This window comes from Colius striatus, chromosome 8 (genome assembly GCF_028858725.1).
Source record: "Colius striatus isolate bColStr4 chromosome 8, bColStr4.1.hap1, whole genome shotgun sequence".
Classification (NCBI taxonomy): Eukaryota; Metazoa; Chordata; class Aves; order Coliiformes; family Coliidae; genus Colius; species Colius striatus.
Window position 1 is genome coordinate 11577864 of NC_084766.1, and position 15792 is coordinate 11593655.

Sequence of the window (15792 nt, forward strand, 5' to 3'; positions counted from 1 at the left end):
AAGGAATTACCCATGTTAACAGGAAGGGGATTTTTCTCCCAGTAACTTAAAATGTAGCATGAAAGGCACTTGTTTCACCCCCTGCCACTTGCAGAGGCAGTCCCTGACCTCACTTCCTCTCCATCTGCCATCCCTGAGCCAATGTCCTGTGAGAGGCTTCTCTGAGAAAGAAGCCATTACACCAACAGCCCCTCTACCTTTCCCTGCATCTTCTGCTCTCACCTGCTAAAGCAGATGAACAACTCCAAGAGTGGAACAACCAGTTGTGTTTTCCACTGGCTGTAGTTGGAGTGTGTGTTGGTTTGTTTATCCCCCTTCTCTCTCCACTGGTGCCTGGTACCTCTGCTCAGAAGCAGCATCTGTTCTTCGTTTAGAACCAGCGTTAAGCTACTTTTGCGACAGGATTGATGGAGACAGAAGGAGGTCAAATGATTTATCCAGGTTCAGAGGGGGTCCCACTAAGCAGCTTTCCTGTAGCACCGATTGATTATTGGTCTTCCCCCATTCAGGGTTGATACATGGATCAAGGAATTGAAACAAGCACAGCAGAGGGTCTGGTGATTCTCAGTCCTGTCCAGCTTCAGCTTTCTGGATGGGCCCTTATAGGGCTGTATAATGAAAAATCCTAGAGAGGGCAGAAGGAGCCGTATGCTCTTAGAATTAGGCTACATCTCCATATGGATCAGATGCAAAGGAATTCCAGCTGCATAGTGGATACTTCAAGCACAGCGACAAGATTACTTGGACTAGAATCCTGGCAGCCACTCCATCACCTGCAGTGGGCTGGTGCCCTTGCTCTGGAGCCATTCCTGCCCTTCAGTGCTTCTCCTCTTCTGGTGGAGCAGAGTTTAGATATGTCAATAGTTTTCATTCCTTTTATTCTTCCCAAACCCAGCATTGTTTGAAATCCCTGTGTTGCTGGATGCGTGGCTGCTCTGCTGCCTCACTCACTCTGTTAAGCAGGGAGGGACAGCTATGCTTGTGCTCCAGAGGCAGATGGGGCAACCAAAAGCTGCCCCAGGGAGACGTGTCCTACACAGGCACAACAAACCACCAGTAGCCTCTGGATGCTGAGAGTGGGAGATCAAGAGCAGAGGCAGCAAGGTCAAAGTAATAAACTGTGGTGGAATGATTTAGCAATGGAAAATACCTTGGCTGGGTGCCAGGGGCAGCAGTGGTTTCCTGGAGCCCTCCTTGCCTTTCCCAGGCAGACATACACCCCCACAAGTCTAATGGCAGGCGACTCCTGGCAGTTTTGTACCCAAAGCCACTCTTTGCCTGGTCTTCTGTCCTGACTCATCTTTCTGTCCACAAAAAATGCATCTGCTCCAATTTTCCTCTGAGGGCTTCCTTTTTCTCTACTTTTTGTGTGCCACATCACTTCTTGCTTTAATCTCACTTCTTCTTTGCTGTCAAAGGAAGTTGTGGTATTTTCTGTGGACCCCTGTGTCTTCTTGAGCAGGCAGATGGGTACTTGTTGCTCAGACTGCCTGGAGCAGCTTTGCCCACTGGGAGCAGCCAGGACAAAGAGCTGCATGCTGCTTGCTCTGTGGGGCAGGGATGCACCCACACCAGGGCCCTGCCCTGGGGTCTGGCACACAGTCATAGAATCGTTCCAGTTGGAAAAGACCTTTGAGAACATTGAGCCCAAGCCTTCACCTCACACTACCAGGCCCATCACTAAGCCATGTCCCTCAGCACCTCAGCTATGTGGCTTTTAAATATCTCCAGGGCACCAAGTGCTCTCTGTAAGATGCTGGAGGGCAACCAGGCTGTGCAGCATAACTCTGAATCAACTGCATCAGCTAGGCAGTGCAGCTCCTGCTTGGGCTCCCTGGGCCTCCTGAGGGCAAGCTGTGTTTGCTGGAGCCACACACTGCTTGATGCCAGGATGGCCACCCCGCTGCTTCTGCTGCTCCTCAGGGCCATCGCTGTCACCAGCTGCCCAATCATCTGCTGCAGCACACAGACATCACCTCACCCTGACCAGCATGGACAATGCAGCTGCCAAAGTAGCAGCAGTGGCCCACAGCCAAGTGAGATCTCTCCATGGACATGGCTGTCCTCTCCAGGTGAGCAGCCCTCAGTTTTGACCGCTATAATCTAGATGTGATCTGGAACCATTCTGCTTGTGCCATTTGATTTTGATTTCTTCCTTATCCAATTAAAAAGCAGAGAGGGGAAACAATTAACCTGCCTTTTCTTGGATTCCTCTAGCTGAGAAGCAAGGGAAAGGCGCAGAAGTTGGGACTGTGCTGCAGGGTAGCCCATGCTCCATGAGCCCAGCTCTCCGGCTCCTGCCATGTACTTGTCAAGAGGCTGCTGGCAGCAATAGAACTTCCACATCCACCTGTATGCACAAGGACTTTGCAATTTCAAATGCAAGTTAATGGTGTGATTATTATCTGGAGTAAGTATGGAGGCACCCTCTGGTCCTCCATCCCTTCTCTGCACAGCCCCTGACTTGCATTCTCTATACTGGAGTGGCAGCTGCTTAAACACGCTGTTTTAGGTCGTACCAACCTGTAACATTTTTATCTGGCTTTCAAGTCTTTTCAGAAAAGTTTGCAATCTTGGGATAGTTGCACTGAGGAGAATGACCATGCTTTAAACCTCAGCTCTTCTGAGTTCAGGTGTGACCACAGTCTTCAAGGGCTGTGATATTTCTCCACTCAGGTATCATCTCTGCCCATCTCTATTGACTATCACCACCTCTTCTGGCAGTTATCCTTCCAGGCATCGTGGGAGAGCTGCTGTGATGCACTCTGAACAAATGTGAGCTGGTGCTGCCTGTAAAGAAAACCATGTAAGAGCTGTGCTTTTGGCTTCTCTCAGCTTGTACCATCCAAGCTGGGCCTGGTGTTAGCACCCTTATCTGCCCACAGTGACAGAGGGAGTTTTGTGAGGGAGGAACGCACAAGGGGTGCAGAGTTAAGCTGTTAGAAGAAAAATGCTCAAACACTGCTGTCACAGAGAGTGGAGGGTATTGTTCAAGTTCAGTGTTTTGTGTGAAGACAGTTCATTGCAGATGTCTCACAGCTGAGCTGGGCACTTCTGCTCTGCTGGACTTTCTCCAGAAAAGACCTGCTAAAGTATCTCTGCTCCAATGGTTTCCATTTCAAGCAGCTCAGGGGCACCCTTAATGCAGTTTGGCTTGTGCTTGCTGTTGGAGGAGCACAGGAAGACTGTGTGTCCACAGCCCTGGTGAGAAACCTGATGGGCCACATTTCACTGACTTCCATCAATGTTGTGAAGGGGACAGAAACAAAACAAGCACCTGACCGATCTCTCTGGGCTACTGCTGAATGCCAGCTTGTTATCCTTCCCAAGGACACTTGGATTTATCCAAACATGATGTTTGCTGAAGCTGTGAAAAAACCATATTTGCCAGTAGTGCCCTGCTCTGTGTCCCCGCTCCTTGGCTGTCCCCACGCTGCCAGCCTCTGCAGCCCCTCCAAGCTCCTGCCGGCAGGACACCCCGTCACAGCCAAAATCCTTCCAGCTGGTCCCAAGTTACTTGGCCTGGCTTTCTATTTTTTCCTTATGTATGTGAACAGGCCTCGTGCTTGGAGGCCCTGGGCGTGATGGCAGAGTAAAGGGAAGCCTAAACACGGCTGTTGCCGCTCACGGACGCGCAGTGCGCTGGGGCTGACGCTGTCCTGCTTTGAGCCAGCCCCAGGAATTCATACAATTCTAACACATCTCCATCATTTCACTTTCATTGAGGGCTTTTATTATTCCTTTTTAAATTTTGTTTGCTTCCCCCTCCCCTCCATTAATCATTCTCTTGTTCAGAAGTTTCCTCTCTCCAGCGAGGGAGAATTAAAAGGCTGTGCTTGGCAGAGCCGGTGAACTGCACCAGCTGCATGCTAACGAGGACAAGGACTGCTCTCGAGCAATGTGTGGGCACAGAAGGGATGCAGCCACTCGATCCAGCATGTGGCCTTCAAGGAAAAGCTGGATGCTCTTCGTGAGCAATGCAGCTATCTGAAGGAGTAACCTGGTTCTAACTTCACTCTTACTGGCTTTGGATACCCTTGTGAGCACCGTGACATTTGGCCATCTATGTCATGGTCCTGCAGTTTACCATATTCTTATGTCTATGATCTACCCTTTGGCTAACCTGTTCACTTTTAAAAGGTCCAGTACCCTGAATCACTCCTTAAGATAACCCCTATCCTCAGATACCACACAAGGAAAAGCAGAGGTGGGGGCAGGAGGAAGGGGGAGGTAGAGGATCCTGTTGTGACACTAGGAGCCAGACAAGAAGGGGAAGATGAGCAGAGCTACAGAGGAGATGAGGCTGGAGGGATGGTGGAGAAAAAATGTGGGGTAAAACTGTAAGTATAGAGCAGGTTTTACTTTAAATAGGCAACTTGTGGAGTTGTGTCTAAAAACACCATGTGCATGAGTATCAACTTTAGTTATAAAATAGCCTGGGAGGAGAAAAACCCCTGAAGTGTGACCTTACTGGGCTGAATAGCCAAGATGTCAATACAAATAACAGTGCATGACTCTCTTAAAGCCAGCTGCCTCAGTATTAGAATCGGGTTGGCAAAAAGGCATATTTTTAGCAGAGAGCTGTACTTACAAACCTGCTGTACCAGCACATACCTGGTAGCCTGCAGTTTCCATCAAAACACATGTGAAAAATATCGAGGGAGGAGCATTGAACTCCAGTCTTGCAGAAAGCCAGTGCCATCGCCTCTCGTGCTGTGGGTGCAACTCGCAAGGGTGGGAGTAAGGCTGTGAGGTCCCCACAGGCCACAGTTGGCCTTGGGGCAACAACTTTCAAAGCCTCCTCTCACTGTAGCTCTCCAGGCCAAGAGAGTGTAATCCCACTCCTGAGTTACTGCCATCAGGGCACGTGTGCCTCCGGGACGTGAGGCCTGGCAGCGTCAGGGGTCTCATCCTGGCACACATCAGGGGAGGTTGCTCACCGTTGAGTTCACAAAAGCTTTGCCTCCCCCTGTCCTTCAAAGAGCAAACAGAAAGCGATCAGGTTTGGCCTATGAGCAGCAATGACCCCACATCCTCTGACCACACAGTGCGTCACTGGTGAAGCGGCTTTGACGTGTCCGTTGCCCCAGCGTTATGTGCCCTATTGTTTCCTTTCTAATAGCACTTAGGTGGTTAATTACCTGAAGGTCGCAAGCGAAAGTCTTCGTTTTCATACATGACTTAGTAATTAAATTACTCCAGTTGCTATTACATAGTGTAAGTAACAGCTACACGATTTTAAAAGAATAGTTAAATTTGGCAGACAGTTTAGAGTAATTTCATTTTATATTGGAGCCTAATGCTAAGAGATTGCACAGAAAGCAGAAGGCAGCTGCCTGAAATAGTTTGAAATTAGCATGTGGTAACCAACAACTATTATTATTGTATTACTGCTTGTAATTCCCAAATGGAGAATTAAATTTCCATAATAGATACAGCTTTTAACAGAGGGAAAAAAGAAGTATTTTCTTTTTCTGGCAAGGAAAACTCTTAGGAAATGATGCTGTTGCATGTACCTTTCCCAAGTGAAGGGGCAAAAGAAAACCCCAACGTTGCAAGTTTCCCTCGCACAGGGCTTCGGCTTTCCACAGACACCACTGCAGGACTGGCTGAGATGTCTTCTACAGGGCTGGCAGAGAGGTACATTTGTTCTTTAGAGATGAGAACAAGTTAATTAGCTTTTTGAGCTATAGCACACATTCACTGTAACTGCATTTAGCTTGGAATTTAACATTCCCTTGCCAAAGAATGAGATGTTCCCTCTCCCCTGTGAACCGCGGAGCCCGAGTGCCGCGTTTCTGCCTCATAACACGTGCCTGGCCAAGGCCAGCCCAGCCAATTACAAGGCTGGTGACAAGGGACACAGGATCACGTTTCAGGCTCTTGGAGCTTAATATTGGCTAGTACATTTTTGCCCTTAAAATTAAGAGGCTTTTACTTCTGCATATCAGCTTACACGGGAAGGCTGGCACAGGCACGGGGACTGGGGCATTAACCCCATCTCTCAGCCAGAACCTAAAAGTAACTCAAACAATCAATACAGCTTTAATTTGAAATGCTTGATGACTAATCTGTTGTTTTCTTTAATTAATGAGCTAGAGTTAGTCATTATGAACGGTAAATAGTCTATTTCAGCATTGATAGCAAGATTGCCTATGGGAAAATCTTCCCCTATAGCTTTAATTTCAATATGCATTTTCACATCCCACTTCCCAAATCCTTACCTTTATGCTATTGCATGATTACAGGTCCATTAACTAATCACATTTGACAACTTGTTTATTGATGGGAGCAACTATTTTACATCTCTTGCCTGGGAAAGAAAAATACTCTAAGAAACAATTATTCAGCAGCTGCAATCATGCAGCATTGAATTAATGGCTTTGAAGATCTCAGTCAAGATCTTGATAAAAATCAAGGCAAACCTTGTTTGCCATGGAGCATGTGCCAGGAGGGCTGGGACCCTGCACGCCGCAGTCCTGCACAACCGGCACTCGGGGGGATCACACCTTGGAACGCTGGGCTGCAACTGAGGGGCAGCCAGGGAAAAGCTCAGTTGCTTCTTTGCTCTTTTAAGCTTTAGTTTATCAAACTCAGAATTTATAATTTGATTATAGGATCAGGATGCTGCTTAAAGGGCAAATCAACCTGAGCATGATCAGGTCTATAAAGGCTGACACGTGGATATTTCATACATGGAACCTCTGTGGCTGACTTCTGCCATGCAAATAACTAACCCAGAGGCTACCGTGAGGCTGAATGACTATAGAGCACTTGAAGACTTTCTCTTTAAGGGAGATGCTGTGATTGCACTCGAGTGGGATAAAGAGCAGAGCAAGGCATGAGAGTATCTCAGCTCTGGACCTGGCTGGGCACTGCACAGTTGGGTGCTGGGGAAAGGCATTGGCACCGGCACCAGGGCAGCAGCAGGAGAGTCTGCTCTCAAGCGTGCGTGTTGGTGCTTCACTGGGACAAGACCATTGCAGGATCACTGCTGAAGCTTGATGCAGGGACTCATCGATTAGAAAGGACTTTCTAATGTCTCTCCAGCTCCTTTGTCCGTGGGGCACTCAGCAGCATGGCTGCTGCTCCTTCACCAGCACGAGGATCAGAGCATCTTGCAGAGACAGTCGCAAAGTGCGCTCTAGGACAACTCACCACCTGCAACAGGCTGGCCAAATACAAGGCCACCATACTTCCACGTCTCAGCTGCTGTGCTGGGCATGCTTTGCAGGCCAGCTGAGACGAAACGTATTTCTGCCAAGTAAGACGTAATTCCTACAGTGACACTGAAAGGGAAGGAGAGCTTATCATCCTAATTGAGCTTCTGGGGGTCACATGAAACTCCAAACACAGTCAGTTCTTCAGAACTGCCCTGTTCTTAGATTTAAAATATCATTGTTAATGTAATCTCTCTGGAAACGGGGAGAACTTGAATTCTTTTCCCTCTCCTGCATGCCTCCAGTTGAGTCTGAGGATGGCGGTATTTATGTCACGGTCATGAAACTTTGCACTGTTTTGCCAAATCCAACACCACTAAGGACTAATACCTCAAAAAGCATGATGGAAACTATTGTCAGGACTGTCCCTACTTAGAGGTGAGGAGTTAAGCAGCTACAGCCCTCGCATAAAACAGCTGAGAGCCCAAACTGAATTGATACACTTGTAACTATGTATCCTCATTGTAATAATGGTTTCTGCAGTAACCCCTTGGCTCTCTTTAATGCTTCAATAAGAGACAGATGGAGCCTAACAAAATAATTGGCTCCATCTTTTCCTCTTCCTTTGTTTTTTTTTCAGGTATGGTTGACAGCATTTGCCTTGCCATGGGAAACATGGAGAAAAAGGTGAGTAAACAAATTGTTGCTGAAGTTTGTATTAATCATTCTAGCATACTGTAGAGTCGCAGGAGACTGAGATGTTCTGGTTTATCCCTATCAAAAATATAAAGAGTGAGTTAAACGTTCATGCTTGGAAATCACTAACCTTTCTTGACAAGGAATTATACAGTTATTTTAAATGGATAACTGGAGAAATATGCATCAGTCTGTGGGCTTTGCTGGCTAGTGCTGGGATAAACCTGAGGCAGTCCCAAGGCAGCAGACCGTTCCTTACTGAAGGATAATGATCAAGCAAATATTTAAGAAACTTTCTAATGAGGGCATGAGTAAAATGTGATGTATTATTAGACACACAAATGAACTCTTATTAAAGTAATTAAAAAAATCTGATACATTAAAGGCATAGTATAATAAATCCAATTTGTCCTGGAGCTGTGTGTAGAGTACCATTATTAGGCTCTGTCCTTAATAATAAAAAGCTTTTCATTTGCTTAATAAAATTTGTGAGAGTCTCCTAACTTTGAGCAAAGTTGCTTCCGTGTCTGAAGAGCCAGTCTGCCTCGCATGGCTTCAAACAGCCCATCATAAAGCTGCGTCAGTGAGAAGCACAGCCTCATGCTGTGCTTCATGCTCCCCTCTCAGCCTGCAAGCCTGGATCCAGGAGACAGAGAGGCAAAGTTGCCATAGGTCCGTGATTTTCCTACAAGCCAAATACACGGGCAGAGAGCCTGGCAGCTCAGTACTTCAACAACTGTGACTCTGGCTGAGACACCCCCATCATGAGGAGGTCAGTTAACTTGCTCTCAGTTTATTTTAAAAGCTCTCAGCCCTTGCCTACAGCCATGAGGGACTGCAGAGTAATGACCACTCACAATCAAAGGAAGCAAAGCAGCTGCTACCATCTGAAAAACAAACATTGTGCAGACAAAGCAGATTACTCATGCCAGCTACACATCCATAACATTTTATTTCCTGATATTGAGAAATTATTAAGTCTGATCTTAAGCACCAGGATCTTCTTTTCTTTCCTAAGGTGCATCTTTATGTAAGCCCAGACCCTTCTGGCCATAGAGCGACAGAATGAGTTTTGTTTGTCTTTGCACTAATGCAGAAGGAGTAGCTAAAATGAACGTATCATGTTCTGGGAAATGAAGAGCACCCCTGAGCTAGAACTGTGTGTTCAGCTCTCGGCACCCAGCTCAAGAAAGATATCATCAAAATACATGTGGGGTTTGGAAACAGACACTAATTAGAAGACGGAAAACATAATACAAACAAAGATGGGAAAAACTGGGATTGTTTGCCCTCAGTTTGAAAATACTTAAGCAAACAGATTTGTATTTTGGTATCACCTTTATAGCCAGCGACAGACAGAGCAACATGACGCACGGCTACTGACTCTTTCCCTCTTGGCAAAAGAAAATACACAAATTTTAAAGTCTGGAAGGAAAACCCTTCTGGTATATCATCAAACTGCAAGTTCTAAGAGGCAAGAGTGATGCCAAAATTTAAGTAAATCAAAAAATACCATTTTTCACTTTTAACTGCCACTATGAATTCATGTCCAGACACACAGTGAAACTCTGACAGAATAAAAGGCTTCCCATGTCTGCATATAAAAGAGCCTGTAATTACTAAGGATTAGGAAGAAGCTGTCTTTGTGTGAAACACAACTCCCCAACTTCCTTCTGCACCTTCCAACACAGGTGACACCGGATAACATCTGAAACCCTTCCTCAGGTGAGACAATGTACATTATAAATTATATTCTTTTGTAACTATTTTGGAAGAAGTTTATAGAAGTGTGCATAAAAGCCTTAACACAATAAAAGACACTTCACTAGTTACTATATTTTTTCTCCCTCTGGGGAGGTACAGAAAGAACATTTAGAAAGCTATTCTCATAGGTATTTTTTCCCCTTGAAAAGCAACTTGTTTCAATGTCTCACAAACTGGTTTTTCTGTGAATCTATAATACACATATGGAAAGATTACAGTATAACCATCTGCTAATGGTTATATGAAGAGATCATCATTTCGTACTTTACTGAGGTCCCTTAAAGCAAACTGCAGCAACTTTAGCTGCAGCGTGATTTTCATTAAACCACTCGGCTGCATTGGCCAGCCTTGCAATTACCAATCACTTTGGTTTTTTCATGGACCCTTAAATCAGTCAAATATTCTAAAATTGAAACGCCTAACAGTTCCCTCTCCATTTATCACAGTTCTTTTACGATAATTAGGCCAAAGAACACTTTACTTGAGTGGCACAGTTGGCTTTAAAGCAGCAGCGTGACATGTAGCTCCGGCCGGGGAGGTGAACAGGAGCTCTCCTTCAGCCTGGGAACCACAGAAAACTAATGGATGGCAGTAACAGTGTCAATGGCTCATTTATGAAGTCACCTGACAAAGCAGATGGAGTGATGGAAATCTGCTTCATGACATGTCTTCTGGCGAGACTATGACACAAGCAAGATAGCACCTACAAAGAAAATGTGTAAGCACATTTGTGGAAACAAGGTACATCTCAGATAACATTTCTAACTTTACCTATTCATGCAGAGATCTGCTGGACACGTTGGACAACCAGTTGAGCAACTGATGACAGATGCCAAGTGTTTCTTTTCCCCTTCCTCCAGTTCAGAAAGCTGAAACCAATAGCTTGTTATTGTCAGCATGAGCCTAGAGGGACACATTCTGCAGGCCCAGTGGAAAAGTAACTACTCATAAGCTTTCTGATTTTACAGCAGCCATTTCCCAGGGTTTGTCAATTAAAGCTCAACACAGTTCTAGATTGAAGAAAATGACACTAAAACTCTTTTCCTCTAGAAACGTTTTTAATGTCACTTGCATATTTTAACAGGAATACAATATGTTAGCAGCAAAAAAAATTCATTAGTGTCCAAATCTGGGTTTTTCTATTAAGGCAATCTACATTAACTACAAATCAGCTCTGAATACTAGGACGGTATTTCCAAATATGAGCTGTAAAATAACTATTAACATAATTGCCATAGGAAAAAAATCTCTCTCAATCCTAGTAAAAATGTAAACATTTTAATCTAATGTCTTTAAAACCACAAAAGGTACCGTTCACCATTCCAAGACGTCTTTGTTCAGTCGACATTTCAGAAGTTGTTCATGTCCTGTGAAATTCATATTCAAGTTTAGACTAGCAATTGCTTTCAAGTCGTACCTTCTAAGAGAAGAGTTTGGGTTGACTACTGAGGGCAATCCCACTACTTAGCCCTGCTTTTAAGCAGCAGTTAAGTCCAGCAGTGAATAGGCAGGTATCATTTTCAGAACGAGCCTGCCATATCCCTCAGAAAAGTACCTCATCAGACGGGTATTTCAGAAGGAGAAGATGCCACCAGTGTCCTCACCACGCTGCAGTCTGAGCCATCCATTCTGGGAGCAGTGCCCCTGAGCAAACACAGCCTGTGCTGCCAGGCAGCAGCACAGCCACTCACCTGCCCACATAGCAGCGTGGGGAAACAGAGTGCAAGGGCTGGGAGAAGCCAGAGGCCTTCTGCTGTCACCAAGCCTGGTTCCAGCAGGAGGCTGCCTAATGTCACCTGTGCTTTAGTGAAACAGCTCCATTTTTCGCAGATGCCAATCAAATGACTGGTGGGTTTTGATCAACTGATACTTTGGGTCACGCAATTACAGCACCCTCGCGATTGAATGCAACTGATAAGATGGCTTTATGGGTACCTTCTCTTTCAGTGCCCAGAAGCAGCAGTCAAATGGTTTCTACCATGGCCCATCAGGAACAGGCTGCCTTCTATCACACTGCCTCTAGACTCCCCCCCTCCCCTCTACTTCAAAGGCCAAAAGCAGGCAGCTCCCCAGCCCCAGGCACAGCCTAGAGGTGGGCTTCGCAGCCTGGGAAGTGAACCAGTGCAAAGTCTAAAACATCACTGTACCACACTGCGAGACAGACGGCTTCCTCCCATTAGAGGACTTGGGTGTAAGCAATTTACTGCTCTTAATTCCTGTTTTGAATATTCACCCTCATGAAATTTGAGGAAATTGAGAAAAAGAAGAACCTAAAGGAAGAGTTCTAATTTCTGAACAAGCCTATGCAATGACAAGTAATAAAGCAATAAGGTGTTACAATTTGTCATTATATGGAAAAGCCAAAAAATGTCAATTTTCCTCACAGATACACATCATAGAATCTATAATCCTAAATTTATGCTCTGTTTTTGCTTCTAATACTTATGTTCTTTTGCGTAGACAAAAGCTGAGGACAAATGTTTTTCCTACAGCTGATTTTACTGTATTAGTAAGATCAATGTTTGCTGGTAGCCTGAGGTTTTTACCAGCTCAACCAACTTGCTTAACAGAAGATGCAGAAGCAATAATAAATGGCAATACAGAAGGGAGAGAAAAAAAAGGAAGATTAAGTCATAATAAGTACTAAAATCTGAAGTCAACAGATGCTTCCTAATAGGGTTATATAGTGGTTGTTTAGAAAACAGAAACTACATTTGGTGGCAGAAGCCTTTGCAGCTGTAGGAGCCTAGACATGCAATTAGTTGAACAAGTGTCAACGCTGCCATGATGTTTCACAGGACCGTAAGAACAAGACTGCTGTCCTGAGGCAGGATGAGCAGGGTCATGAGTGGCCCAGGTTGCTAAGTGGTGGTTGGGGCAATATGGTAAACTGGCTCATATGAGTCTAATTTTAGGACAGAAATAAAATGTTGATCAATGGAGAATAGGTCTTGAACACAGGTCTATTTTACTCTGACACGGTGAGTTTGCAATGACACCTGTATGGAAGTGTTACCCATAAGGACATGAAGTCATCTACTGAAAACCAGATGAACGTGTCCTTTTCTTTAAAATACCAGTACTAGATCAAATAGATACAGACTATTACATTGAGGACAGAAAACTAACTTCAAAATGCAGTATTAACAGGGAATCTCCAAGAAGTGTAGTCATTTTCCATCTTATTCAATTTTTTTAAGGGTCTGAGGAAAAAGAAGGACCCAAACTCAATGGCCTGTCTGTTTGCTTTTCTCCACCCACCCCCCCAACCATGTCACTGATGTAATAAAAACTTATCACCTCTCTCTACAAATCTTGCCTTGCATTCAATTTTAAAAATCAATGATCTGGAAGAAACTGTAAAAATCACTTGCAATAAATTTGCGAAGGACATGCAGACTGCTGGAGTAGTAAAGAATGAGGACAGGTCACTTACACAGAGCAATCTGGATCACTTCACGGGCAGTATTTTAATGCTGGTAAAATATAGTGTGTATTTCTAAGGAAAAATAAGGTAAGATAATAAGAGGATGATGTACCGCATTCTTGAAAACGACTCCGACGAGGACTTCAGCCATAAAAGTCAGCATGGAAGGCAATGCTTGCACAACAAAAAGGATAATACAATTTTTGAGAAAAGAGAGGAGGGAGGCAGGAATCAGCGTAGGAGGAATCATGTTCCATCTCTATAGAGCCCTGATGGATCGCTATTGACATGTGGCATCTAATTCAGATGTCGCACTTAAAAATATTTCAATACATGAGAAGTACAGAGAAGAAGGTGAAGATTAATTAGTCTGGGATAACATTCATTGCCATAAGAAAGTTAAGAAATTCAGTATGCCTCATCAGAGAAAAGGTTAAAAGGGACATAATCATGGTTTATAACTGCACACAAGCAATTAGAAAAGCTGATACTACAGAGATCAATATAAGCAATCAAATGCATAAAAAGACCAAAATAACTGAAGGTGGAGCTAGAAATGCAAATAGAAAATCAAGTGAAAAATGTACCTGGGGTAATTAACTATTGCAACAGGAGGTATGAATGAATTCTCATCACTTGAAGACTTTAAATTAATATTAAATGCCTTCCTAAAATATGTATGTTCAGTTCAAAACAAAGCCACTGAATTTAACAGAGAAACTGCTCGTTGAAATTCAATGGCCTGTTGAATTTAAAAATAAATCCTCATTACGGTGCCTTCTTGCCTTATATATTTATGAGATTCATTTTGAAATATAACAACCAAATGGAAGGAGGTTACCAAAGAAAAAGGTATTCTTTTTTTTGTTCCTTTCCAGAGCACAGTAACATGTAAGGCTAGATTTAAAGCTAAATAAACTGCAGCTGCATTTTGGAAAATATGCTTTTTCTCCTCCTGTTTATTTTTCCTATTTCTCGTTCAGACTTGCACAGTCCACTTAGTCGACTGTGTCTGATTTACATAATCATGTAGTTATTCTTCAGTTTTTCTGTTCCTATTTATAAGCCATTCACAAACCATCCACTTAAGTAACAGCATGATTTATTGTAGAGAATGATTATGGTTGTTTCAGAGGGAAAATGGAATGTGATTAAATGAAGAATGAACAAGGACATTCTAGAAACGAAGGGCTCTAATCCTGCAAAAGGATTTGTAAATGAAACCTGCCTCTCAAGCCCCATCCCAAATAGCCAACGAACTACTGGGGGAATTCAGCTGGTACCTTTACAGCTGTGCAGCCCAGACCTTAGCAGAAGACCAAAAAAACCTGCAAAACCAAACAAAAACCCCAAACAAAGCAAGCATGCACACAGTATCTTCTGGGGAAACGGAGCAGCTCCCAAAGCCATCTGCACCTTAGGAAAAGTAACAATTTTAAAAAATTATATTAAGGACCTATATGTATACAGGTGCTGACCTGGTCTGAATACCAAGGCTTTAGAGGGAGACCTGCATCAGATCTTTGCTCTTGCATGACTTCCAGCATCCGAGATAAATGCATTGACAGAGGAAAGGAGTGGATATTTAAGCTGTGTGTCCAAAACAGAACCATTCCCCTATGCAAGAGATGTTCTGCAGGTGCCACAGGAAACCTAATAACCCATGTTTCTTACAAAAATCATGAACAGATTGATAGAAGAATATCAGAGTTCAATATTTCCTCCTGAAGTACTTATTCTCTGCTATTTCAGAAAGGACAAGTGTTGAAGAAACCCGATTTGTTTACCAGTACCACTGCTGTGTTTACAAACCAGCTGCCTTGAGAAGCTGTACTAGAACCTCATTCATCTGAAAAAAGCCAACCACTTAGCAAAAGGAAACCCTGCAGAGATGTTCCTGCACAGCTCTGCTTTTAAATGTTCGTGTTGGTCCAAAGTACACAGCAGTGATAGATCCCATTCTTCCCCACACACAGAGAGCTCCCAGCCCTCCGGACAGCCCCATGCACCAGCAAGAACTTAGCAGATCCCACTACCTAAACTGATAGAACAGGTATTTTAGACAGAGGACTTATTTATCCCTCCATCTCCCCCACCACCCCAAAGGCAGAGAACTTTACAAATGAAGTTATTTCATAGTATTTCTTACTAGCCTTCATGTCTTCTTCCTGAGTCCTCAGCTACCTTAAACAAATGGTACCTCTAAGACACTAACAGTATGAAAACATGATGACACATAGACACACACCCTGAACCTACAAACCAGCATTTTAAGAAGGAAGGAAAAGAGATGGGGAGTTACATTTGAAAATGCCACACTTGTGTCTTGATTGGACACAATTATGAAGAGGAGATAAAGACGATGAAAGAACAAATCCAAGAACTTCAAACAGGAGTGGAACAGAGTACATTAGGTTTGAAGTCTGGATCCCCAGAACCCCAGAGCTCTGTGGCACTTGAGTCTACATAGAATTCAGAAATTCATATGGAGTTACAGAGCCATTCAGAAGAGCACAATAACTTTTCATAGCACATCATCTTACAAGCAGCGATTCCCAAAGAGTGAGGAAGAAATAAAAATATTTTAGGTGAAGCCAAGCGTGGAGCCTAAGAAAAACAGGTTTGCAAGATCTGTGCTGAATGTGTGTGACACTCCCACTTGAACTAGACTGAGGATCTGCAGATGGGCTCAGCTGAGGGACTGGCAGAAGGCACTGGTAACACCCCTGCTGCAGGGACACTGGG